The following is a 27,038-nucleotide window of genomic DNA, read 5'->3' on the forward strand; positions in this document are numbered from 1 at the left end:
CTCTAGGAAATTATTCCCATCCCTTCCCAGCCCAGTTACTTGAATTTATAGCCTGCATTCAGTGGTCACTCTCTATGTTGCTGCAAAATAACTTCTGCTCTACTGCCAACTCTGACCTTGGTTAGGTCAGTCAGCCTCATTGCTAAATCTATACTTCAACCTTATCTGTCTTAACTTCTTCAGCATCTAACATAAGCCCCTCATCAGGAAGGAATGTGAACGATTTTTTCCTTAGCCCTCTCAAGAGGACAAGTAGAAATTTCTCTCACTCTATTCCATGCATTCTCAATGGGGGAGATATTGCTCTCAAGGGGACACAAATTGATTCTTATAAAGCAAAAGAAAACCCATATAATCTAGGGTTGTATAAAATCTTAACTATTAGATAATGGTTTGTGGCCCTCTAAAGGGCCACAGTACATAAACAGACATGTAGCATATCTGTGGTGGGAAAATTTTATGGGGGAGAGTTAGGAGAAACTAAATGAAAAATGTCTTAAAAGATTCCTGGGGATGATGTAGATGCCCGATCAGTGCACTGTACACCTGAAGCTGAAGCTGAACAATAATGAATGTCAACTATAATTTAATATACAGATAGTCACAGGATGGAAGATAGAGAAGGTGTTGAAGAACTAGCGAACAAGGAAAGCTTTGAAAGATTCTACTAGTTCGTTTGGTTTCTAACGTGCTCATGAAGCTTCAAGTCCACAACTCTCAAGAGGCCAGTTATAAGATGTTTCCCGATGGAAATGGTATCACGCTGGAATTGGTCACCCGGCACTGCTCAGGGATGGACATGCCAGGGATAGGAGTTTACATTTGGAGTGATTCTCCACCATGTTTACTCTTCCTTCCCCGAGTCCTTCCTGCTGGGTTCACCAAGACACACATATTCAGGCTTGGTCTTGATTCTGCTCCCAAGTCCGTTATAACCAGGGCAAATTATTCATCAACAGCCTCAGCTCACTTTTGTAGGGACTTGTGACAAAGCTAACCTTCCCAGACCTTGGGACATAGCCTGCCCCCTCGAGTCTCAGACTAGAGGCCAAATCAAAGCCCTTCCTACGCTTGGAGCTGGCCCAAGTTGTAAAGCCACCATTGGCCAAGATTTCCTCCTCTCTTGGTTTTCTTCCCTGCCAAGTTCCACAGTCTCTCTGAAAGCCTGGATTATGTCCTAAACCTTACTTAACTGGTGGCTGGAGCCAGGGTAGCCCTCTAGAGTACCCCTGTTCTTTCTGTAAATGTGGATCCTAGTCTCTCTCTATGCCCTCACCTGCTAACTGGGCTCCTGCCAGACCGTCTGACTTCTGGGTTAAAATAGCACCTGGGATCCTTGCCTGCCATGGAATAATGGTCTGTAATCACTGCTCGAGCAGCTATGGTCTTTGACTTAGTGGAGCATGCGGTGCAGACAGCAAGGGCAGCCAGGTAGCTTCTTACCTACCCTCCCTCATCTTCCTTTTCCTGACATTGATTTTCTGAGCTCAGCAGACCTCCCTACTGAATCTGCCATTTCTCTGTACTTGGGCTCCTCTCATCTCCACTAGATCTACCACTTGATGGTGGTTAAGAACATGGAGTAAGGGTGTGTTCTCTAGCATGTTACTTCACCTGAGTCTGTTTCAATTTCATCTCTGAAATTAGCATAATAACAGAATATACTGCCAGGGTTGTTGGAAAGATTGGGGTTGATTCTGGCCTAAAGCATTTTCTCTATAAGGCATTGTGCTACATGATCAATAAATAGAAGTGTTTCTGGTGGTCTCTCCAGATCATAAGCAGGCCGGCCACTTGAAAAGTTGATCGTTGTCCATCAAACACTTCAATCCTTTTACTCAGCTAATCTTTAAAATCCTCATGAAAAAGCACGAGGAATTTTCTGGGGCAGTACAGGTTTCTGAAACCCAGATGACATTGAAATGAAATAAATTATAAAATCTTGGACACAGAGAATGTTTTTGACTGTCGTTGAGTGTTTGGTACAAGGTTTCTGCCTCCAAAATAGGACCAATACAAACATCTGTCTTTGACCCATGTTAACACTACCATTCAAAGTGATGTTTTCTAAGATATCATAAGCTCTTTTCAGTTGCTAGGCAAAGGAAAAAAAAGGCATGACATATTAGCTTTGGACTTGAAAGAACCAGAGATCTTCTCAAGATTTGCACTGAGCTGTAGAACTAAATCCAGATACGATGTGATATGGCGGTTTGAAAGTGACGCCAGGAGGGATTTCATACGTGATAATTGCCCTCTGGTGGGAGAGACTGGAATTACACGGATGAGAGACAACTGAAATTCTAAAGGAGTAATTCTTACTCCTCTTGCCTTTTGACTCTCTATTCCAAATAAAGGTCTCATATACTGATACCATTTCACTATTTGGCCCAACTCTTTCAGCTTTCAAGTCACTTGTATTGGTGTGGGGGAGCGAGATGAAGACTAGGAAAATTTTGAAGAATACATTTTGAACCCTTGCTTTCTGATTGAAAACTAGCAAGCGTAACCTATGCTGGTTCTACATAAACATACATCTCTTTAGGCATCATAGTAGAGTGATTAAAGGAACAGTTTTTAAGAACCTGAATTTGAATCCTCACTCTACCCTTTTACTATCTGCTTGATCCAGGGCAAATCACAATCTTCCTAAGGCTTAATTTCTTCTTCTCCAGGAAAATGAGAAAAATACATATATCTCTTAAGGTTGTTTTGAGGATTAGAAAAGAGGTATAAAACACTTAGGCTAGAACCTAGCACATAGGAAATGTTCTAATAAATGTTAAATATTATTTGTAATACACAAGAGCATTAAAGCTCTTTGAAGAAAAAGCTGACCCATTTTAATTCGGTAGTGGCTATTTTTAAAAGAATAGTATGTAGCATCGCCCTTGTTTCTTTAAACATTAATCAAGGCCTTGGCAAATATAAGATGTTACTGGGTAACTATACAAGCCACTAATTCTGTGCAGATAAGGTTCAGACCAAGCTAGACTCTGGGAGGAATGTGCTAAAGCTTCCCTATCACGCCAGAGCTGTTTTTATCAGCTATGATCAAATGATGCTTTTCTTTTTCCACAATTTGCTTTTAAGCCCTTTGGTGGTATTAACATTACTTCTTAGTTGCTGAACTACTAAGCTTGAGAAACTCAAAACTGCTTTTTTAACCTGAGGGACATTCCAAGGAAATACTTATTATAGCTTGCTCACAACTGGTTCTTGGGCACTTATGAGTTATTTCTTCCACAACATAGTTTAACGGAAAGGTCAGATAAGGATGTCACGTTAAAGAAAGTGAAGGATTGGGGGGGGGGGATGGGGTAGAGGGTAGAGTCACGGACCAGCAGTCAGCGGCAGCGATCGAAGCCCAGAGTCCTAACTAGCTTTATAATCTGGGTAGGTCCTCGTAACCTACATGAAACTCAGTTCTCAGCTGAAAACAGAACAAGGGACTGAACCAAACTGATCAGGTCCCTTTCAAGTTTTTAAAAAAAAGATATAGAAGAAAATAACAAAAGAAAAAAACCTCTTAGGTCTTATGCTGGTGACATACAGCCTGTATATCCCCAAATGGTACCATTTTCTCTTTGTCACCCACTTCGCAGCTCCAGCAGCTCCGTTTCTGTCCATTTCACAATACCAGCCAGGGTTGCCTATCTCCAGTACTAAAGGGCAAAAGGGTAGGTGCTTCAAAAGACATTTTTATCTGAGGACCTTGCATCAGATGTGAGGAGTTAATTAATAGGAGAGGAGATGATCATCCTCACGACGCTGGAGAAGAGATTCCATGCTCCTGCCCTGCTCCCCACGCTCATGGAAGACCTTCCCTGCATGCCTCCTCTGAAAGCCTGATGCAATGGCACCCATCGCCTCCCAGCTGTCACGTGGCCTCATCCCCAGCCAGTCCAGATAAGCAGATCCAGATCCAGGGTGGACCCCTGACCAGAGCTAAGCCAGTCAGCTTCTCTATGGGGTTTGGAGTTGAGATGCAGGGCCATTAGGCCCTTGCTGGCCTGGCCCTTGGACTGAGGTGTGCATGGAGGTGAAGTGGCCATTTCCTGCCATGAGACGGCCAGTCTTCATGTCCGTCCCACTCTCCTTTCTCTGGAGGGAAGACCAGAAACAAGGGCTCACGCAGCCTCAGAGACAAGAGTTGCCTTGGAACTAGGAATTCCCTAGAAACCAAAAAACTGCTAAGAACCAGTTCCCAAGCCACTGTGCCTTTGTGCTCTGGGAAGCGACACTTGTATCATATGAGTAAAATGCTGCTTTTTATAAAACTAGTCTGATAGGTTTCTGTTGGTCTTTAAAAAGCAAACACCTACTGGCAAAAGAGATTTGAGGAATTTATTCTGGGGCTCAAGACCCCAAAGAGCCCATGACTTAAAGGACTAAGCCTCAAAAAGGGCATTTCAGACTCCACTGCAAGCCATTGGAGATGTACTTTGGGGCAGAAAGATTTTTGGGTCCTTCAAATGCACAGGCAGATTCCTGTGCTATCTTCCTGGCCTTGGTGGGAATTCTAGAAGAACACACTTAGCTAGGCTATCTATGTCATTTGCAAAGCAAGAAGAAACTAAGATTTAAGATCTCATAGATGAAAAAACTTAAAACTCAATATAGTATTTTTATAGCCTTAACTCAGAAAGTTCTCTTTGGGAGGCCCCTTTGGAGGAAGAATGACGGCTTATGCAACTGATTTAATTTTCTCCCATGCTCGTGGTCCATCTCTTCAAACCTCATGGGAGGCACTGTTACATGATGGTCAAGATCATAAACTACAGAGCCAGTTGCCTGAGTTCAAATCCTGACTCCACTCCTAACCAGAACAAATTACTTATCGTGTTTCCCTGAAAATAAGACCTAGCCGGACAATCATCTCTAATACGTCTTTTGGAGCAAAAATTAATATAAGATCCGGTCTTATTTTACTATAAGACCGGGTCATATAATATAATATAATATATAATATAATATAATATAATAATATAATAATATAATATAATAATATAACATAATATAATAATATAATATCATAAATACAGGGTATAATATAATATATAATACTGGGTATAATATAATATAATACTAGGTCTTATATTAATTTTTGCTCCAAAAGATGCATTAGAGCTGATTGACCAGCTAGGTCTTATTTTCGGGGAAACAGGGTAATATTCACTTGGTCTGCTATGCTTCTCACAGCTGACTGGCTGAAGATTTTGATGCACAATTCAATGAATTTTTGCAATGTTTTTGTCAGTTCTGCTCGTTACTGGCTGCTCTGATATCTCTTCATCAGTGATGCGTTCTCTCCCTACAGAAAAATGTTTAATCCATTTGTACACTGCCATTTTCTTCATGGCATCATCCCCATAAACTTGGACTAATGTGTTCCTGATTTCACTTCCACTCTTGCCAAGTTTAACAAGAAATTTAATGCTTATTCATTGCTCTAATTAAAGCTCAGATATTCTCGCAATGGCACATAAAAATACGCAACAACAATAATGAACGCCATTCAGCAAGACACTGCCACACGTCGACAGGAACACAGCTATGAAACACTGATATCCCAAAGTTATAAAACCTTACTGAGGTGTTTGTACAGGGTTACCAATGTAAGCACACAGTGCCAAGTTTGCGTACTTAATTGTCAGACCTTGTAGCCAGCCTACTGTGACCTGATAGGAGAAGCTGGGAGAAGAAATCCTCTGTCCTCCCCTCACAGCCTCCCATTGACTGAGCCTATCAGGAAGCCAGAGGCAAGGGACCCATTGATGCAATCCATGTGGTCAGTCTCCCTGAGCACAGAGCAGGCCAGAGTGGCTCGGGAGGACAACGGAAGAGATGCAGCAAGTGTTTGTGGTGATAAAGTTTGGGGCACAACCACACATGCTCCACCAGTAGCTTTCAGAACCAACAGCAATAAATCAACAACACATTGGAGTTGTCACAAAGTGGGTTCCCCAGGAAGCAGACCCTGGAGGGGGGGAGGAATTAGCATGCAGGAGGTATATTCGGGGACAACACCTGTGGGTCAAGACCTGTGGGCATCATCACCAGTGGGAGAGTAAGGAATGAAATCTTACTGCTCCTTTGTCAAAGTGGCCCAAGAGTTTCAGCCAGAGATGATTCCAGCTTTGCTTCCCAATAATGGACTATGATCCCAGCTTTGATTCCCAGTGATGGAGTGTATTTACCTTGGCCCTTTTCAGTCCACAAATAACAATCCCTGGCGTTCCCATGTCTAATAAACTCAGAAATGTCCCCATTGACCACACTTTCTAGTACAAATGGAGTAGGGCACGCAGAGCATGTGTAATATCAACCACTGGGGAGGAAAAATCGATTCCTGGGCAGGTGAAAGAACCTTACATATTACAATGGTTTATGGTCCTTCAAAGGGCCAGAGCACACAAATAGGTGTACAGTATACCTAAGGTAGTAAAATTCCATGAAGGAACAGAGTTAGGAAAAAAGTCAAGACAGGTACGCAATGCCACTGGAAGGGTACAGTATTACTGCTGGCCCTTTGTAGTGACCCCGTAGGCACAAGCACCATTTCCAGCCCCAGCCTACAGCAATATCTGCAGGACCTCCTGGGTGCCTCCGTGACAAAGCTTTCTTCCGTTTTACTCCTTGAATAGGAGCATATGAGGCCATGCTGGAGCACACAGCTTTGTAGCCAATGTGAAGAGGCTAAAACTGCCCAAACTTTTCACATGATCCCATTAACTTTGAACTCTTGCTTTTAGACACAAGATGTGCCAGGCTTATCTGATACCCTCCATGACCCAAATCTGAAATAAGCCATTACCCCATAGAGCCCAGGATCTTTTTAATGGGAGAATACTATTAAGAAATTGCAGTCTGGGGGTTAGATATGCTCATTGCTTATAGGCCATTTCTACAAACAGGTCTGGAATATATAAACTAATTTTAGAACACTTTCGTCACCCTCAAAAAAAACCTTGTATCCATTAAGAATCACTCCCCATTCCTCCTGTCTCCACTCTCAGCCTGGATACATTTTTATTTCAATTTTGTTTTTGTTTAGATTTGGTGACTGTGACATGAAAGAACCCAGCCTAGTTTTAGCTCGAGTTTCTTTCTGGGCAAATTCAAGGGTGACATAAAAGAGAGCACAGTACATTTCATTCCTGCCACGCCCATTTTCATTCTCCACTCTGCCCCACCCTCCAGAAGAATGTCCTGGTCACATATTGAAAGACAGCAGGAGGTAAATCTCTGAGGAGCATCTTCTCAGCTGTCCCTAGCCCTACCTTAACTGAACCACCCCTCGCTTCTCAACCACACCAGTGGGTCCCCCAGGTGCCATGTTATACACAAGACCATGCCCCCAGCCACAGTTGATTGTACCAGAGTTGGACATCCAACCCAGTTAGGCCAGAACCCTTCCTTGATAATTTGGAGAATCTAAGGGGAGCAGATTGTCAGAGGGGTGAAGAGGTAAGATAGAAAGGAGGAGGATTTTGTCAGCTTTCCTGCACTTAGCCTGAGTGCATTTGTGGTGGGCAGGATTCTAACATGGTCCCTCAGAGACCCGCCCAGGCATACACCTATATAACCCCCTCCTCCTTCCATGCAGAAAGACATGTGAATATGAGGTGTCACTCCCATAATCTATTATGTTACATGACAAAAGGGATTGTACAGATGTAATTAAGGCCCAACATCAGTCTATTTTGAGCTAAAATGGATATTATCTTTTCTGGGACTCATTTAATTAGATGAAAAGCCTTAAAAGCAGCAGAGAGATTCTCCTGTCAGCTCAGGAAAAAAAGCAAACAGCACCTTACAAACTGCCCATAGAGAGGGGTGGCCTCTAAGAGCTGAGCCCTCAGTCCTGCCACCTCAAGGAGCTGAATTCTGCCAACAACCACATGAGCTTGGAAGAAGTCCCCGAGCTCCAAAGGAGAACCACAGCCCTGGCTGACACGTTGATTCCAGCCTGTGAGACCCAGCTTACCTGACCCATAGAAACTGTGAGAGTATAAATCTGTGTTATTCAAGCCATAAGTCTGTGGCAGTGTGGTACACAGCTATGTATAACTAGTACGCCATTCCAAAGGCCTCACTGTGCTGCTGGGTTCGAAAGCACACAGCCTGGCAGGCTTTCATAAATTCCTCACTTCTTCCTTGAGCTAGTTACCAATAATTTATTTCTTTCAACCAGAGCCCTGGTAGACTTTTAGTTCCCTTACTTAGTCAGAGTTCTCCAGAGAAACAGAACCAATAGAAGATTCTCTCTCTTTCTCTCTCTCTCTCTCTCTCTCTCTCTCTCTCTCTCTCTCTCTCTCACTCTCTCTCTCTCTCTCTCTCTCACTCTCTCTCTCTCTCTCTCTCTCTCTCTCTCTCTCTCTCCCCCCCTCTCTGTAATATGTACATATAGTTGTACAAATACATATCTCTATGTAAAAGGAGGTCTATTAGGAGGAATTGGCTCCTATTATTATGAAGTCCCATAATCTGCTGTCTGCAACTGGAGACCCAGGAAAGCCAGTGATGTAATTCAGTCCAAGTCCAAAGGCCTGAGAACCAGGGAAGCTGATGGTGTAAATCCCAGTCTGAGGGCAAAAGAAGATGAGATGGGAGGTCCCAGCTTATGCAGTAAGGCAGGGAAGAAAGGGGCAAATTCCTTCTTCCTCTGCCTTTTGTTCTGTACAGGCCCCAAAGGATTGGATGATGCCCACCCACATGGGGAAGGCATCTATTCTGCTGATTCAAATGCTAATCTCATCCAGAAACACTTTCATAGGCACACCCAGACATAATATTTAATCTGGGCACCCGATAGCCATTAAGTTGATGAGTAAAATTAACAATCACAAATAAAACCCCTTTTCCACCCAACTTGGCACCCATATGTATCTCCTTAAACCGTACTTAGTCTCCAAAGAAAGACAATAATAAGGTCACAATTCCACCTAACATGATACAACTTCCCTGTGTACCAACAAAAATGCACTAACCCCTTCCCCAGAAGAGGAGGTAAAGTCCTTGAATAATATTTACTCTTCTCCTTGATATCCCATAACTTAAATACTGTATGATGCAAAATTAACAATACTTAAATATTACATGATAAGGGAATATGAGAAGAAAACAAAAAAATATCTTAATACACATACATATACACAAACATATCCGTAGCCAAATAAGGAGGAGATACTTATGACAAGTACAGTCCTCATTTCTGGTATTTATAACTGCCTTCTTTTACTATCCATTCAGTATTCCCTTTGCTGTCAGCAAGCACTTCCACTGGTCATGATTCTTTACCTGGCATCGTGATCCAAACCTTTATTCCTTACAGGTCTGGGCCATTAGTAGTTCTTTCTGGATTGGGTTATAGTTTTCCATTGACCTTAATCGCAAGGCATGGAAATATTAAAAGATGCTGTGAAGGATCTCCTGTATTCCAGACTTATTCTTTCTTACCTCCATTTTGGGGCAATAGTCCAGTTTCCCTTTAATAGTCAGGATCAAGCACTCAGTCAACATCATGACTCTCTTCTTTGATTATTGATTCAGTGTTGATTCAGAGAGGAGTCCAAAGTGGCCTAGTGGCAGTCCTAACTTCCAGTTCAATGTAAATATTGTTGTGTCTCCTGATGAGAATATTCCTGACTCTGGAACTAAGACCTCTAGGCCAGGAGAGCATAAGATGATGGGAACCGGAAACAAACACTTTGCTAGAAGGTCACTCAGGGTAATAGTGAGTGGTGCCTCTCCCATTTTCACCCCATTGATCCCTGGACCTGTAAGTCTTGGCTATTAGTGAAACAGCACCATATATTGGACACTGATTCAGAGCATATGCGGCCTTCCAGAGAACTTTGCCCTAGCCTTGCAAAGTATTCTCACCGAGCTGGCACTGTTATTGAGTCTTCAAAAAGCCACTTCACCGTTCTATCAAGACAGGTGCTTCAGCATGGTGGGGAGCATGGTAAGACCAGTGAATTTCATGAGTGTGGCGTCACTGCAGCACTTCTGCTGTGAAGTGAGTTCCTCAATCAGAAGCAATGTTGTATTGAATACCGTAATGGTGGATAAGGCATTCTATGAGTCCATGGATGGTAGTTTTGGCAAAAGCATTGCATACAAGGCAGGTAAATCTGGATTCAAATAAGTGTCTACTCCAGTAAGAACAAAATGCTGCCCCTTCCATGACGGAAGCAGTCCAGCATAATCAACCTGCCAGCACAGAGCTGTGGGATCACCCTGAGGAATGATGCCCTATCAGTCTTGGTCTCTGCTGCTGGCACACTGAGCATTCAGTGGTAGACATAGCCAGCTCAGTCTTGGTGAGTAGAAAACCGTGTTGCTGAGCCCATGAATAATGTCCAACTCTGCCACCATGGCCACTTTGTCACAAGTCCACTGGGTGAAGGCAGGGGTGGCTAGAGTGAGAGGCTGACTGGTATCCACAGAATGGGTCATCCTATCCACTTGCTTATTAAAGTCTTCCTCTGCTGAGGTCACCCCTTGTGAGCATTCACCTGGGACACAAATATTTTCATGTGTTTTGCCCATTCAGAGAAGTCTATCCACATACCTCTGCCCCACATTTCTTTCTCACTAATTTTCCAGTCGTGTTTCTTCCAAGTCTCTGACCATCCAGTCAAACCACTGGCCACAGCCCTTGAATAAATACGTAATCGCACATCTGGCTATTTCTCCTGCCAAGTAAAGCGAACAACCAGGTGCAGGGTTATCCCAGAGAAGGGCTGTACTGCTACAGATGCCCACTTTGGGATGGTGTTACATGTTATGCAGAACCACCTAGTTTTCCTTTCCTCTGCCAATGATGGCAGGGAGGCCACAGGTGCAGGCTGGGAGAGAGAAGGCAGGGTAGCAGGAGGAAGACCACGGGCATTTGGGCCACTTATGTAACTTATTTGTGCCTTCAGGACCTACGTGGGCCTGATCTCGTAGATACCATTTCCATTCCATGAAGGAATGTTGCTGTGCGGGCCCAACTTTGTGATGTGGTGGGTCAGATAACACCCAGTTCATGATGGGCAGTTCAGATTGCATGGTGACTTGGTAACCTATGGTTAAGCTTTCAGTCTCTACTAAAGCCCAGTAGCAGGCTGAGGGCTGTTTCTCAAAAGGAGAGTTATCTGGAGGTGACAGCAGGGCTTTGCTCCCAAATCCTAAAGGTCTGTGCTGTGATTCACTTGTAGGGATTCTGCCAAAGTCTCCAAAAAGCCTGCCTGCCACTGATACTTCAAGCACCACCTGTTTAAATTTACAATAATCCATTGTCATTCTCCATGAACCATTTGTCTTTTGCACGAGCCAGATTGGAGAGCTGAGTAAGGAAGTCGTGGGAATCACCACTTCTGCATGTGTCATATTCTTGATGGTGACACTGGTCTCTGTAATCCCGCCATGAATGTGGTATTGCTTTCCCTTTACATATTTCTATCAGGAGTCATGTTTAATTTACCTCCCCTCTCCTTTGCATGATGGATGACGTAAACCTGAATAGAATGGGCAAAAAAAGTCATGGAAAAATTCTAAGAGGGAGACGTGGGGACAGGAGCAGAAGAAGAGACTATGATTGAAGCGATTAAATATAAAGTCAAAGTAGAAGATGAGTATCTCAAAGTAATACATTTGAACAAAAGCATGCTTTCTTCTGAGGTCACAAAATGGAAAAATATATAGATTTTTCAAAATATGTTTCATCATGCCTTTTGGCACCAAAGTGGATGAAATAGTGAACATATTTCTCTATTTGATGGCCTCCAACCTTCAAATTTTATCCAGCTTTACCAGGACAAGATGTTTTGGAGCAAATTCCCAACCCTTTATCTTCTTACCCATAGTAGTGGGTTCCAGGGGCCATTTTGTAAAACATGAACCCACCCTCTTAGGGCAGAACCTTTCCGTGGTAATTTGGGGAGCAGATACACACAGATTCTCCCACAATAAACTTTCTACACAGCTGCTCATGACAAGAGAACTTTTGATTTCTTGGTGACTGAAGTAGCCATGAAAGTGCACCACTTAAATCTCCCTTCAAGAGAGGAAAGGAGTTGGGAAGTGAACGAGTGGAGGTAGCTGACAGCTTTTAGCACGTTCAGAATCTGCCTCAGCTTTTGAGCTGAGGCCACGCTTGTTCCCGGCAACCCCCAGCTACTAACTAAGTGCCACAGGGGTACTTACTACAGCCTGGACGTGTCTGCCAGCATGGAACACCTCTAACATATCATGGTCGCCCTGGGGCTCCCATCCTATCCGCATCATGCTCTGAGGCTCTCCCTGCCGAATCCCGCTTCCTCCCAACTTTCCTGTAACAGGTGTCAAACCTGCATCATGGTGTGAAAGCTTTTCCTGTCCAGTCTGGCCCCTCTTGCTTTTCTCTCTCACAGGCATCCATTGAAACAAAACTCTTATGCTTCTAGCTCCATCTCAATGTCTCCACAGAAAACACAACTGACTCAGTGGCCATACTTGGCCACATGTAAGGATTGAAGAGAAGAGGAAACCAATCCATATATAGATAAGAAGAGAGCAGATGAGGGGGCACATGGTACTGTTAGTTTTCCAGTATCTATTTCCAGTTCCTTCCAGAGATCTGACTGCTTTTATATACATGAATGCCATGGAACACTATTAAAATTTTTCTTATCTTTTCAGGAGTTAACTTAGGCTTTTACTCTTTTGTCACAAGGATAAGTAATCAATATATTTTCGACAACCTCTTCAAAAAAGAGAGGAGAGTTAAGGCCACAAAACCACCATGCTAATTATACCCCTTCCATATGTCTACCAATACTCACCCCAACCCACCAACCATCCACACCACTAAGTCTGAATGAATGCAAAATCACCAAGAAAATTCCCCTAAGGGGCAAGAAGGGACAGGGAGAGGAAGCTCATTAACGCTAATTGAGATAATCCTCTTCTACTGTGGAGGAAAGTGGCATTTTCAGCTAAGTTAACAAAAAAAGAAGCAATTAAAAATTTCTTAAAATAAAATAAAATATTTAAAAATAAGCTATTTTAAAAAATGTAATTCACTGACTCTGTAGGTAGCAGAGGGATAAAATACAGAATATATTTTTACGTTTGGTGGCTTCTCACATTCAAATATATTTTAGCAGCATGCATTAATTGAACACCTACTACATGCCACATCTGGAAAAAGCATTGGTTTTACAAAGATGAAAGACTCATTTCTTAAAAGTTCAGATAATTGCAGGAGACAAATAATGAAAAAGATGACTAGACATAAACACTAGAATAAAATTTCCTTTACTTGGGTTGTATCACTTTTTAGTAAAAAAAGGCAGTAGCCAGGGACAAGAGAAGTTTTTCAAACAGTAACTGAAGCATTGGTGCAATAAGAAAATATACCATTTTTAAAAGAAGAACAGGAATTTTTAAAAATTAGACACATTTTGCAATGAGGAAGAGCAATAACATACTAAATGTAACTACCAAGCTTTATCAAAAGAAAAATGAAAAAGACCCAGCACTAATGTCGACAGAAAATTACCCTGATCCATGTCTCCTAAGAGCACCAGTTCCAAGCCAGGCCCATCCAAGTTCCTCCTGAGTTCACACCTGTGGGCTGCACCACAGGTGAGGTAGTGAGATGTCTTCTAGAACAGGAGCCCTCTGTGGACATCTCCATATTCATTTTCTCCAGTGTTATAGCAGGAGCCCACAACCTAGCACCATGGGCTACCTCCCCCTGCTCTGTTTGAGTTCCATCTCAATTTCTTTGGATTCATTTGGCAGTCAGCCGCCAGGATAACTCCCAAAGACTCCTGGCATTGACACTCTTGGTGGTACTCTGCCACATTAAGTAAAGCTGACCCATGTAACTAATAGGATATTGCAGAAATGACAATGTGTTATTTCTGAATCTAGGTTACAGGAGACAGGGAGGCTTCTTTTACCTTTCTCTCTTTAACTGCTCTCTCTAAGGGAATCCAGCGGGAACTGAGGTGGCCTTCCAACAACCAGCACCCTGTGAGTGAGCCATTTTGGAAGAGAATCCTCCAGCCCCAGGCGAGTCTTCAGATGACTACAGCCCTGGTGACATCTTAACTGCAGCTTCAGGAGCAAGCCCAAGACAGAACCACCCAGGTAAGCCACTACTGAATTTCTGACCCACAGAAACTAGGATAATAAGTGTTTATCATTTTAAACCACTAAGTGTTGAAGTAATGGCTCCTTCTTTCCTTTATTTACCCAGCAGATATGTTGTAATAAAACTGGTTTTAGAAATCATTCTTTATACAATACTGGAAAGATCTATTCCTCTAATTCTGAGATCATACAAAGTATTTTTCTCTTCATGCTTGCCTCAAGAAGATGAAAGAGTCACAGCAGATAAACAACAACTCCACAAATGTCTTTTAAATGACCCAAAGGAATGACAGCCAGAGTCCCGTGGAATTCATTTCAGCCACCTGGAAGCAGAAACTAACAAGGCACAGCAGCGATGGCCAATCTACAGACAAAAGGAGATGTGTTTTTTTAAAAAAGTCATGTTTACACATTTCTCTGCCCTGAAGGAAATGGCCTCAAAAATCAGGTTGGGTTTAAGAATTGTCAAGTTCAATGAGGGTGCAGAAGCAGGAGAACAGCAGTCAATACGGGACCAACCTAGGTCTTCCCGCCAAGAGGGATGAATGTCATCCATTCATCCCAACACTGAGGGCATGCTCTACCCAGAGTATCAGACTCTGACAGCCACCTCTGTATGGTCTCATAGCATTAGACCAACCTACTGGAGACTTCTGCCACCACTGGCAACCCAGCCTAGACGTCTCCAGGCAACGTTCCTCAATTCCAGTCTCATCCGTTCATCCTCATGATATAGCCCAAGTCAGAAAGCTCTGTGCTTGTTCCTGAGGCCCAGAGGCTCAGCACATCCTTCAGCTGCTTTTCTCAGTGCCTTGGACAAATCAGGGTCCTGCCCTCAGCTCCTTTATGGCTGCGGCCCTCACCTCGCTGAGCACTGCAGACGAGAGCACAGGAGCAAGTCAGGAATTCTAAATACCCACCTGCAAGGTTGGTTCCATCTACTGCAAGGGCCCCAGCTCTAGGTCATGCCAGACCTTTCAGAAGGAGCTCTTCACCTTTTTGTCCCTATTTCTTTTTTCTCTTTATTTTGTCTGATTCTTTATTCAAACACATAGGTCAGAAACAGCCCCTACTCCTTTTTCAGGGTAAAATGCTGAGATAGTAGTTCTTTGCAAAGAATCTGATCTATCAGGTCACAAATTACAATTGCATTTATGTGTATACACACACGTTTACAAACATATATATCTGTGTATGTATATGTCTGTCTGTGTGTGTGTGAATACACAGAAGAAGTAAGTTTAAAGAAGAAAATTAGGGAGGAGGGGGTTTCGCACAGTGTGAGGGATATAAATGATAAACGTTTAAGTATTACTTTGTCTTTGTTTAAGTATTACTTTGAAACTAATAAAAAAATGAGATCATAGTGATCATTAAAAAAAAGAAGAAAAAAATTAGTGTCGCTTTTAATACGCTGGGCCTTGGTTTATCTCATCTGTAAAGTGGTATTAAAACTGGCCATATAACAGAGAGTTGTTTTGAAAATTCCTTGAGATGTACAATAACATAGAACTGGCATATATTGCCACATATTAAAGTCTCTGAGAAGAAATCTTGAAGTAATCAAACATGTTTGGCATTACTTAACTAACTGGTTATCACTTATTGAACCATAGAACACTTTTTTGAGAAACTAATGACATTTCTTGGAACATCACAAGAAAAAAGCTGTCCAGCACAATGGCCTTTGTGAGTATCCGGGATTTTTTAGGTGAAAACCTCACTTCTTTATGATAATGTGAACAATTTTTCTGGTTAGGAAGAAAGGCAAAACTTTGTCTAATATATTACCTAAACCTCTAAAAAGAAGTATGGTTTATATTTTCTTCCATCTTAATTGCTTTTAAGTAAAGTGGTCATAAAATGAAACAAGTGGGTTAATGATCACTTTCTCTAACTAATCATCATAATTATAGCTATTGTCAAAATTTGGAATTCAAGAAGAAAGTCCCCATGAAAATAAGCCAGACGCTCAGTAGAGCTGCCCAAACCTACACAAATGAGCCAGTTTCACACAAGACATTCCCATTCAGCACTACACACAGCTTTTAGCTTCAGGATTAGAGGGAAGTTAATCATGAGGAGACTATTTATTCAGCTTTCTGGAAATCAATTTGTTTTGTGCCTCTATATTTGAAGAGTACTGAAAGCAGCAAAGAGCAGCAGTTGACAGAAAGAGAAACAGATTTTGTTTTCGTTTTCATTTAGCGAAGTTCCTAAGGGCATGCTAGTTTTCTGATTGTAACTGGAATGTTCCAGGCCTCCTATAGTCAAGCTTGCCTATCTTTCCTCTTTGCTGGCTCATCAGCCCCGACCTACCCCTACAGGACTTGAGTCTTGAGCAAATCCAATATTCCTCAGACTCTCTCAGAAACACTGCTGTGTTCCCCAAGCTGCAGGTCCCTCCGTATGCTGATGGGGACATGTGGCTTCTAGTCTATATTTTTCCCCATGCACTGCAAGGCACAGCACAGACATGAAAAACCATCCCTCCAGCTGTGTCACACTTGGTCCTCTAAAACTAGAGATGGCACTGCTTTGTACCCCATCTCAAAATACCTAATATCAATGGCTCCTTCAACTGCCACTTATCAGCCCTAACCACGGGAATCAGAGCTAGTCCTTGACGTTGGGCTGGGAAATGGGGAAGTGAAAACGAAGAAGGTAGTAATCTTTGCCCTACCACTCTGTGTTCCCTACAGAGAAACTCCTTTTTCTTTCTTTCTGCATACAAATCACCGATGTTTTGAGGTTATGGGATCAGCAGTAGTCCAAACAAAAGCATAGTGGAGAAATTGTACCCCTTCCCAAGTGGTTCACAAAGTGTTGGTTTTTTGGGTATTTTTATTTCTACCATATTATCCAGTAATTCCTTTTCTGGGTATATACCCAAATGAAATGAAATCAGTACCTCATCTGCACTCCCATGTTCCTTGCAGCATTATTCCTGATAGCCTGCATAAGGAGACATCTTTAGTGTTCATCCAGGTATAAATGATGAAAAAATCACGATGTATATATACAATGAGATATTATGCAGCCTACGAAAAGAAAGAGATCCTGCCATTCGCAATATGGATGCAGCTGGAGGGCATTATGCTAAGTGAAATGAGCCACACACAGACAGAAAAGAGCTGCATGACCTCACTTGTATGTGGAACATAAAAGATGAATTTGTAGAAGCAGAGAGTGGAACAGTGGTCACTAGGGGAGGAGAGGGTGGTGACATGAGATGTTGGCCAAAGTGTACAAAGTTGCAGTTAATGTCGGATGAATCATCTAGAAATCTCATGTACAGCATGATCACTATCGTTAATAATCCTGTTATTACAAACTTGAAATTTGTTAGGAGAGTAGATTTCAGGTCCTTTCACCACACACACGCGCGCGCACACACTGGTAACTATGTGAGGAGATGCTATGTTAATTAGCTGATGGTAGTAATCATTTCAGTATGTGTGAGCCTATCAAATCATCACATTGTACACCTTAAATATATACTTTATTTTTTTAAAGAGCCTCTTCTCAGTGGGAAGGAAAATCAAACTTTTTCCTTTCCAAAGACTTTAAGAAGTTGTTTCTCATGTCACTGGGAGAAAAGGTGATCTTCCTGGGGTGCAAGAGCCAAGTCTCTCTATTGCCACCTGCTGCCTCCTATCCATGAAGAACATTGGAAATTCAGGGATGATGGGCTTGCTGTGGAAGGGACCACACACCCCCACCTGGTGACAACTCAAGATTCCTTGATTCTGTCTTCCTCCCTATTAAGTAAGCCATGAGAAGCAGCTGGTTGGAAAAGTGGGGGGGAGGGGACTTTTAATTTTCAAAGCTACATGGTTTTAGATTGCACATTAGAAAAAGATATCTGTTTCAGAACTCAGCTGCCAACAGTTTCCTCAAGTGTGAAGGGCTGGCTAGAGGTGCAAGAATTCACACCCTGGGACCCACCTTCAAACAAAGAGCAGCAAGAGTTTGTAGATAAACACCCCAGCTTCCTCCTCTCTCAGTGGGACGATTCTGAAGTGTTCTACCAAGTTTTTCAGAGGGCCCCTTGGTAAAATTATACCCAGCTGCCCACAGCAGTGACCTTTCTCACTTGCCCGCTCCCTCCCCATGTTTCCTGGAGTCCCCTCTCAAGTTAATAACTTCCATCCAAATCCTTATTTTCAGGTCTGATTTTGGGGGAGCCCAAAGACAGAAACCATATGTAAGAATCTGGGATTTTCTTTCAGAAGTTATATGCAGTTCTCTTGTGGTGTTGGCCTTTGAAAGGTTTTAATAGAATCAGCATTAGATTTACTAACCACTGGAAAAATTCCTCTGTCTTTGCTCCAGGGTCTTCACAAAGCAGGATTGGCTGACAAGAATGGCCTGCAGCTCATAGCAGTGGGAACAAATGGTAAGGCTTAGTTTAGAAAGCACTTCCGAAGAGAGGGAGGTGGTTGAGTGCACTTTCGTTAGGCATTAGAACCCTGGAGGGGCCTGGTTGGAACCCAAGGCGACTGGTCTTCTACTAGTCCGTACACGTGGCTCCAACTTGGCTAATGTTTTATAGTTTATGGGCAATTGCTTAACATCATTGGAAGATACAGAAAAAAGCAGTAAGCATGCATTTAAAGGAGAAGGAAGCGAGCAATTGCAATCCTGTCTCAGAAGCCAGGCAAGGCAGGAGCAATAGACAGTGGTCTGACAAACCAGGTCATGTGCAAGCAAACTTGGGGATGCTATTAGAGGCCATGTGGGACCGCACCCTGCCTGAGAGGGCAGGCTCTGAGGGCTCCCTGTCTCCAGAGCTAAGTCAGTGGAACCGAGAGAGGAAGACCCCTCTAGAATCAGAAGGCCATTGGAAACAGACCTGGGGGTCAGTATTTTGCCACCAGAACTGGGAAGATGGGCATAGGAATGTCAGGTCTAGCTGTGAGGTGAACCACTTCCAGGTTTTGAAGGTACCAGAGATGAGATGGGGCAGGTCTGGAAAAGAGCCTAGAGCTCAGGCAGGCACGACTACCCTTGCAAGGGAGTCAAACAGGCCCTGCTCTCAGCCTTCCACGTCTAGAAGAGACAGCATTCAGTCTTGAAAGGGAACCTGAGATTCAATGCAGTAGACGTGGCCACACTTATTTTCTGTCACTGAGAGGAAGCCCATTATGTAGGCCAATGAATGATGCCAGCCCCATGACTCAGAAGCCAAAATCTTCTCAGGAGTGAAGACTGCCAGGTGGGCCAATACACAGGCACTTGCTAACTGTTAAACAAGTTGCTAAAATAGATACTCGTTGTTTTCTCTTCCTCATGAGCTCTGAAGGCCCTGAGTGTGCCATGTGTCTTCAGTTTGCCCTCTATCCTACTCCTGGTCATGGGTCTGAGCAGGAGGCATTATATCAACAGGCTTCCTGGCTGTCTGGATCCCATTGGATGCAGCCAATGGGAGCCCCTGGTGGGGAGGGGGAGGGTTGGGGGCACCAGAGAGAGCAGGAAGGAAGGCAGAGTGTTTATTGCCCTGGCTCCCAATCTGTGAAGTCATCCCAGGCTGGCTCTGTACCTTCAGAGAAGATCACGGTTTCTCCGAAAGGGGCCTGTTCCATGGGACTCCTTCCTTCCACGTTCAAATCACTGATCCTTCCCCTTGTTTCGTCAGTCCTGGGGCCATAATAACTCTGTTGCTGCCAGCCCGGGCTTTCCATGCTAGCGTTGTGGTTCCCCTATTCCCCACCCATTCCTTTATATTTGGTCCTTTTGTAGATAAATCCTTTTTCCAATTACCCTAATTTGAATATACCGCCTGATTTCTGATGGGGCCCTGGCTGCTGCAGTGGCATGGTTGTGGCTTGGGGAAGGAATGAACTAGCCCAGGTGGCCCAGTGCTACGAGCAGGGTAGAGAGATGTGTCACCTTGTCAGCACCTGGGCTCCTCATAGGCCTGAAAAACAGCTGACAGACAACTCCACAGCAGGCCCAAACAAGGATATGGAACAGGGCTGGAAGCAGCAGCTCTGAAAAGGATTTTTCCTCCAGCGGTATACACATGGAGTGCCAAGGGTAACGCCCAAACCTGAGGATGAACAATGTGGGTCTGGAGGTGAGAATGGAGGCATCAACCCAGCCATGTAGCCAGTGGTCAGCTCCTAATATGCTGTTCGTCTGAGCCAACAAACTCTTCCCTGTCCTGCCACACCTACCTCAGGTGTATTGTTTGCATGTGTGGATTTACACGGAGGGAGGGAGGCCCTGAGGGTAGGATGTTTTATGGTACAGGGACCAATGGGGGAAAGAGAGGGCAGTGGTGGGCTCAGCCTGGCATCTGATGCCCAATCCAGGGAAACAGACCAGGTCTGAACTCCACAGAGAGAGCAGCATTCAACCATTTCTGGTCCAACAAGGACTGAAGGGCATGGTTTTCCATTTGGCATCTGATAAAATGTTCTTGCAGCCAGAGATTCAGAGCCCCAGGCAGGGCAGCAGGTTCCAGGAGTTGACACATGACAAATGGGCAAAGCATGACCCACCTGTGGGGCCCAGTAGGCACAGGCTGATTCTGAAGAAATGACACACTGCCTAGGGTTCCTAGGAAAGGTCGGGTAGAGAGGTGCTTCCCTATATTGGGTATAAATGCCAATAAAATCCATTTCCATAGACTGGTGACGCATAGAAGTACCATATAAGAAAAGGGTGGTTTTGTTTTAGCCTTTCCAATACATGAACACGAACAGAAAATAATTGGGGAGAAAAGCATGAAAGAAATGAAATACACAATAATAACTCAAGTCTTTTCCAATGGCCTCTGAATTGAGTTGAGGCCTCAGGGAAAGCCCCTTTAAGAGGCTGCTGAGAAGGCACCAGATTTCCTAGGATTCTCATTCAGATGCTTGCTCATCAAGAGCTTCAGATGTCTTGGCTCCAGCTTCCAAGCACCGAGATTCTACGAACACCACAGAGTGAAAAGTAAGGAGCTTGATCACTTGCTAACCTGTAATAGCTGTAAACAAAAGTTAGTTTTTCTAAAACTTTGCTGCCAGTTTGTACCAAGCACGCAGAAAACATAACTGACCTCCAAATCAGAAGTTAATAATCGCACCATTTTTTATTATGTCTCATGTTGTGCTTTCCTATTCCTATTACACTTCCCTTGAAGCTCTGTGAAAGAACAATGCCTTTTCAATGGCTAAAAATAATGTTGTAGTAATAATAATACCAGCTAACTTCTGAGTACTTGATATGTGCTAGTCCTATATGGAACTCTATTTATTGCTCACATATTTAATCTTTATAACAACCCTACAACATAAGTACTATGATCAAGCCCATTTTCCAGATTAGAAAACTGAGGCACCGGGACTTTAAATAGCTTACTTGTAGGTAGGGAGCTGGGATAGGAAAGGTGTAACCCTAGAGTCCACACTCTTACCCATTGGACTACACTATGGAGGTGGCTGTTTGCTCCCCAGCCCCCCACCCACCTCATATGATATTAGAGGACTCCACCCGGAAGGGTCATGATAATGGGGGGGAAATGCCAGCCAGTTGGCACATGCATTTCACAGAAACTTTTGGAAATAAAAATAAGGGAGAATATAAGTTTAAAGTACACACACAAAACCAGTTTAATCTAATAAGGGAGGATTTGAAATCTTTAAAAAGAGTCTCTGTGATGGTGGTTCCTGAACTAGCAGAGGTGACCGAGAAGAAGGAAAGCCCACTAGAGCTGATGCCATCTAGAACTTGTTATTTCCACTGTAAATACTTTTATATGTCATTTCATTGGTTTTGTCTTAAACAAAATGTATTTACACCTTATAACATAGCACAAAATATAAACTACTAAACAAGTAGTTAAAATCAGTTGTGATCAGTTAAGTAAGGGAAATTGAAAGAAAAGCAAGTGAAAACACTTAAGACTGTGGTATGGCCAGGAGTATGCTGTGGGTGTAGTGAACCAAGTCAAAACTTGGTTTAAACTGGTTTTTGTCCAATTCTCCTTTTTTTCAATTTAAGAGAAAAATTGTAAAAAGAATACGAAATCGATCATGGATATTTTGTGTAAGTAAAAATATAAATTTAACTCAAATCATTACCACTTGGAGTAAAACACATCTTCAAGGCAACAATATTGTTTTTTCAGAATTAAGTGCAGAATTGGAAATATCCCTTTCTTTCAGTGTGGCAGAAGAGCAAAAGGAGAGTGAATTGGTATCGAGTCCTGTATCATATTTCTGAAATCAAACTTTAACTTCTCTGCTTTCATTCTTTGATCTCCTAGACTCCATTTCCCCCTTAACCATCCTCTCTCTTTCCTTTTACCTTATACACACTCCCCCTGCTGAAAGGGAGCAATGAACTGTTGGAAACTTATAAAGATTGCATTTTTCTTTTCATCTCATTTATATTAAATAGCAAACCAATAAATTGTATAGTAAATGATTTATAAAGAAAGACCTAGATCAAATTTAATAATCAGTTTATGACCGGGGAAAAAAAGAACTAGAGACCATATTAATAGCATATTTAACCATGAATCTTAGTTAGAATATTAACATCCAGCAAATATAGATGAAATCTAGACTCATAAAAAGCCATATAGGTTTGCCTGATTATTTACATAGGAGCAACAAGGATATTCATTTATGATATGGGCCCTCTTAAGTTTGTTTTCCTGGACGTCATAAGGAATCGCAGATGGACTTTTAAAAGCCTTTAGTATTTACTATCCTGAGGTTAGCTGCTTAATCAAGCTGAAAATTTTCCCTCCTCCAGATTTCACTGGCACCACCTATGACTGAGCAAATTCCTCTTTTCCTCTGTTCTTTAGGTCCCCAATACCCCAAGCTTCCTGCCCTGCCCAGAAGTGACCTTCTTTCCTGTCAAGTTAAACCCGGTAAGCCAGGTACCGGGCCAGTTTTTCAGAGGGTGGGGGTGGAGGCTACCTTAGCTCCTCAAATGTATCTGTTCATATCTGATAAAATGGGCCTCTTTCCCAAATATGACATTCCAGGCAAGGCCTAGATTGCATCATCAATTTTTCCAGTTCTGGACTGATAAAAGGAAGACAGATTCTTATTGAACCTTTGCAAATAACTCTATTGCTGTGAAAAGTAAGAATACTCAAGAATAGTTTCTGAATTCAAGCTATGGGTGGGGAAGTCAATGTGAAAAATATATCATTTAAAAATGTTTTACTGCTGTTTCTAAAATCTAAGTCTGCTAACTTGTTATGGGGTACATATAGCTTAAGAAAAAGGGCTCCCTTTTATATCCAGAAATTAGAATATTAAAATAATCTCAACAGTACTCTAAACATATAACTACAATTATGCCTCATGAGTTCACTCAGTCCCAGGTAATCAAATCTTGTTCTATTGTATCTTGGGTTAGTAGTTTTATGAAGCCATCTGCTTCTCAACCAAAGAGTTCTGAAAATCCTGACTCAGTCTTCAGGAATAGACTACAAGCTGTCTGAGCAAAGCCAACAGAAGCCTATACCGAAAGGTATATTGTTTAAAATGTCATTAGTTTAAAGTACCTGGTATAACCCTTTTCTACAGGGTTCTGAGACAGTCTTTATTTAACAACACAAACTCGGGCCTGTAGCTGATTGCAGAACCTGCAGGAAAGCTTTAGAGAAAAACACAACCTATTTGTATTTGATAAAGACTTACGATGGCTGTGGTAAATGTATTACTGATCATTTTCAAAGCGAAAGGTCTGATGAGAGTTTATAACAAGAATATGGCAAACTGACAAGGAAATTTGCTTGTTTCTGTGGCATGTAAGATAAAGATAATAAAACCATTTCAAAAAAGTTTTGGATAAAATGTCTGTAAGGACAATGATTAGCCAATTTTCAATGTCAGTACATGTTTTATCTGATTCATAAAATGGATAAAACTCATTTTTGCATATAATCATCTTGAGACATAATGTACAGAATATGCCAAGCATTTACTAAGACTATACCAAGAATATATCAAGAATATCAAGTAAAGAGAGTCAGTGAGTCTGAAGTAAGTCCTAAACATCTATATTTTAATAAAACTTCATAGGTAATTCTAATATGCACCCCAATTAAAAACCACTGGCCAAGAACATGCTAGATTCAAATTAAAGAAATATGGGTGTGGCCAAGTTTTAAATAATAAACGAAATTAAGACTGATAACCGTATAGTGCTACAAACAAAGAGCTACCATAACTCTAATAAGAAATATAGGAAACCTCATCAGAACTGTATCGTATTATTTCTGTTTTCCCTGAAGTTCAAAAATGTTATTGAAAATAAGGGTATTGACATATGTTTAGAGACTTCCTATAAAGTACAAAATTTCTAAAGTATTATGTTGACAACATTTTACCTATACAAATTTAACCTACAGTTAAAAAGAAAAACATGATCCTTTCGCTATTCGAAGATGAATGATTAATAAAACTTAAAAGCCACTTATTCTGGAATTTCTCATGACTGCTTAATAATAAAAAAAAAAAAATCCAATGCATGTTGTGTTAATATGTTGGAAAATATATACAAAGTTAACCTTCAACACACGAGGAAGTGAGCTCTGCGTTAGAGAAGAGTCCCGAACTGCCACTAGAGGGCACTATAAACAGATTACAGAACGAGCCCCCAGGACCTCTGGCAGCGTAAGGGCAGCATTTGTCTTCCAGAATCTTAAAGAGTTAATAACAAAAGTAGGAAGGTACATCTCTTTGAGGCTTGGTGAATCCGTACCCTCATATCGAAGCTTCATGGATATTATGTAGGGGATTTTTGCCAGGGGTGCAGGTGTTGAAAGTCACAGAAGGTTCCTCTTGTCCAACGTTAAACTAGACCCTTCACCTCAGGCTTCATTTACTTTAATAGCTCTTAATAACTTTATTATCATACAATATCAAATCAAAGAATAATCCACCTCTCTGTATTCATTCCAAGGTTTAAAAAGATATGTTGGTATACTTGCTTCAGATATGTTCAAGAAACAAAAACAATAGAGATAGAGTTGAAGCCTTTTTAAACCCTTTCCCAGTTCGTTTGCTTCTCTCCCTCCCTGTGTTTAAACAATTCCAGAATAAATCTCTATTCTGAAATGGACATGTGTCCACCCTGTGTTTAATACTTATATTACGATAAGGGCGTTCCATTCATATTATATTCTATTTTGTTCCCAGAGGCACTATTCCTCCCTTCCAGTTGGGTTGTTTCCTTTATTCCTGCTACTGGATTGTGTTTTCTTCCTATTTTTTTAGCCTATATTTTCAGGCCAGTATTCATGTTACAGTTAAGGACCTTAGAACCTTAAATATGACGCCCCCAATCCATTCTCCATGTCATCTACCATATTGTTCTTTTTTGCCATCATTTCCCATCCCCCATTAATATTTGATCCTTTGTTATTTGATCCCCCATTAATATTTGCTTAACATTTGCTATTTCTGAGTGTTGGTAGTGGGAGGAGCAGCCATCTGCATGAGCTCAGGTTATCGTACTCCTGGACGTCCACAAATAACCTTGTAACTGGTGTTCTTTCCGATCCATCAAAACACCACTCTCAGATCAATGTTTAAAGCACAGCTTTCTTTCATTACTTCTCTCTACGACCTGTGAATACTACATTATTTTCTGGCTCAAACACCCGCTGATAATGTTTGGAACCATATATAATAAGTCCCATCATATTTTTTCTAACTTCTCTCACTGTTTCTAAACATCACATGTTCCTCTAATCTAGACCGTGACATCTTTCTCAGTGGCCTGCAATACCTCCTGTGTTCACCTCTGCATTTGTGCTGTCTAGTATACCTGTAGGCAAATTTCCTCTGCTTTTCCTCTATCCAAATCCTGCCTTTCCTCCTAAATCCATTTAGGGATCCATCTCTGAGAGCGTCTTATGCCAAGCAGCACTCCATTTCTATCTTTATCTCTTGCCTCATGTCTTAAGACTCTACAAGTCGATCACACAATTTGATGTTGACCACATTTACTCTTAAGCCTTCTGTATTCTTTAAAGGATCATTCCCTCTTGATTGGAGACTAGCATTGGTTGTTTTTTGCGTTTTTATTTAACTGACAATGCAATAGTACCTATTAATTTGAATTCAACTTTAAAACCCCTTACCATTCAAATACAAAGCATTCGTATCCTGTGTGTAGAGAATTAGCTGGGCTAGTTTTATGAACAATTTCCGATTAAACCAGCGCTATCTCCCTTCCTTGTTATTTCACGTTACTGTTACAGTCATTCAAATATTTAGTGAGAATCATTGTGCAACTCTTTGCTACACATTATGGTGAAATGCAGAGACATGGGACACAAAAGCTTGCCAACCCACTAGAAATCATGCACTCGAGATGGTAGAGTCTGGACTGCTTGAGGTCAAATCTCAGTGCTGCCGCTTACTGGCTATGTGACCTTCAAAAGGTCCTCTCTTCTTCTTCAGCATATCGTGCAAACAAGGGCAAAAGACCAACTTCTGAAGCAGTAGTCACTGGGAAACACTAATGGTGACAGGAAACTGTCTACATGTGCAGGTCTCTAGTCACTCATTCTAGGACAGCACACAGAAATCTGGCAGATGTGAGTGTCAAATTCCAGAATGGGCCCTCTACCCTCTGATTGTGGTGCTTTGAAGCTGCATGATTAGCAAAGCCCAGGCTTCTTTCTGGTGTCATCAGGACTGGAAAAATAGCAATATGGTGGGGTAGGTCTTGCCTCCACCCCTGCCCTCCCAGCTCAGCATTGGTAGTTGAGGGTAGCACCAGATGTTCTGTCTGCAGGATCAGGGATCTGGGGTACAGTCGAGTGGCAGGATCCATCACCTCAACATGCATGGTTGAGGAAGCATGCCCTCCCTGGTAAGAAGAGGGGTGTAGAGGGCAAGACTTACATTTGGCCATTGCCCAAGTTTTAAGACAATCAG

This window comes from Rhinolophus hipposideros (genome assembly GCF_964194185.1).
Source record: "Rhinolophus hipposideros genome assembly, chromosome: 7".
Lineage (NCBI taxonomy): Eukaryota > Metazoa > Chordata > Mammalia > Chiroptera > Rhinolophidae > Rhinolophus > Rhinolophus hipposideros.